Below are 2,500 nucleotides of genomic sequence, written 5' to 3' on the forward strand. Positions count from 1 at the left end.
TATATAGGTATGTTTGTATTTATATATGTATGTATGTATGAATGTCTGTATGTTTAAATGTATGTTTGTATTTATATATGTATGTATGTATGTATGTAATTTTTGTATGAAGGTATTTATGTATGACTATATATATGTTAGTCTGTATTTATGTATGAAAGTATGTATGTGGGTATGTATGTATGTATGTGTGTATTAATGTATGAATGTATGTATGAATGTATGTATGTATATATATATATGTATGTATGTGTGTATGTATGTATATCTGTTTGTATGAATAAATGTATGAATGTATGTATGTATGTATGTATATATGCATATATATTTGTATTTATGTATGCATTCATGTATGAATGTAGGTAGGTATATATGTATGTATGTGTGTATGTAAATATGTATGTATGTATGTATGAATGTATGTATGTATGCATGTACATTTGTATGTATGTATTAATGTATGTATGAAGGTATGTATGTATGAATGTTTGTATGTATGATTGTATGTATGTATATATGTATGTATGTATGTATGTATGTATGTATGAATTATATGTGAGAATGTATGTAAGAATGTATGTATGTTTCTATGTATGTACATACGTATGTATGTTTGTATTTATATATGTCTATGTATGTATAAATGTATGTATGTATTTATATGTATGTATGTATGTATGATTGTATGTACGTATGCATGTACATATGTATGTATATATGTATGTATGTATTCATGTACATATGTATGTCTGTATGTATGTATGTATGCATTTTTGTATGTATGTAGGTATAAATGTATGTATGTATATATGTATGTATGCATGAACATTTGTATGTATTTATGTATGTATGTATATATATAGGTATGTATGAATGTATGTATGTATGTATGTATGAATGTATGTATGTATGTATGTATGTATGAATGTATGTGTGAATGTATGTATGTTTCCTTGTATGTATATAAGTATGTATGTTAGTGTTTATATGTGTATGTATGTATGTATAAATGTATGTATGTACTTATGTATGTATTTATATGTATGCATGTATGTATGTATGTGTGCTTGTATGTATGTATGTATGTTTGTTTTTATATATGTATGTATGTATGTATGTATTTAATTTATGTAAGAATGTATTTATGTATGAATTTATGTATGTATGTATGTATGAATGAATTTATGTATTCATGTATGTATGTATATATGATTGAATTTATATATGAATGTAGGTAGGTATATATGTATGTATGTATGTATGCATGTATATATGTATGTCTGTATGTATGTATGCATGTATGATTGTATGTATGTATGTATGTATGTTTTTATGTAAATATATATAGGTATGTATGTATGTATGTTATTATATATGCATATATGTATAAATGTATGTAGGTATGTATATATTTATATATGTTTGCATGTTTGAATGTATATATGTTTTTATGTATGTATGTATGTTTGTTTTTATATATGTATGTATGTATGTATTTAATTTATGTAAGAATGTATTTATGTATGAATATATGTATGTATGTATGAATTTATGTATTCATGTATGTATGTATGTATGTATGTATGATTGAATGTATGTATGAATTTATGTATGTACGTATGAATGTATGTATGTATATATGTATGTATGTATGTACATATGTATGTATTTATGTATATATGTATGTATGCATATACATATGTATGTCTGTATGTTTGTATGTATGCAATTATTTATGTATGTTGGTATGAATGTATGTATGTATTAAAGTATTTATGTATGTATGTATGTATGCATGTATATTTGTATATATGTATGTATGTTTGAAGGTACGTATCTTTGTATGTATAAATGTATGTATGTATGAATGTTTGTATGTATGATTGTATGTATGTATATATATATGTATGAATGTATGTATGTATGTATGTATGAATTATATGTGAGAATGTATGTAAGAATGTATGTATGTTTCTATGTATGGATATACATATGTATGTTTGTATTTATATATATATACATGTATATGTATATGTATAAATATATGTATGTATTTATATGCATGTTTGTATGTATGCAAGTATGTGTAAATGTATGTATTATTGTATGAATATATGTATGTATGCATGTACATGTGTATGTATATATGTATGTATGTATATATGTATGCATATACATATGTATTACTGTATGTATGTATATATGCATTTTTGTATTTATGTAGGTATGAATGATTGTATGTATGTATCAATGTATGTATGTATGCATGTATATTTGTATGTATGTATGTATGTAAGAATGTATGTATCTATGTATGTATGAATGTATGTATATATGAATGTATTTATGTATGATTGTATGTATATATGTATGTTTGTATGTATGTATGTATGTATATATGTATTAATGTATGTATGAATGTATGTATGTTTCTATGTATTTATATACGTATGAATGTTTGTATTTATATATATGTATAAATGTATGTATGTATGTATGT

Source organism: Fistularia commersonii, chromosome 30 (assembly GCF_037954325.1).
Source record: "Fistularia commersonii isolate RoL2024-O1a breed Wild chromosome 30, RoL_Fcom_v1.0, whole genome shotgun sequence".
NCBI classification, from domain to species: domain Eukaryota; kingdom Metazoa; phylum Chordata; class Actinopteri; order Syngnathiformes; family Fistulariidae; genus Fistularia; species Fistularia commersonii.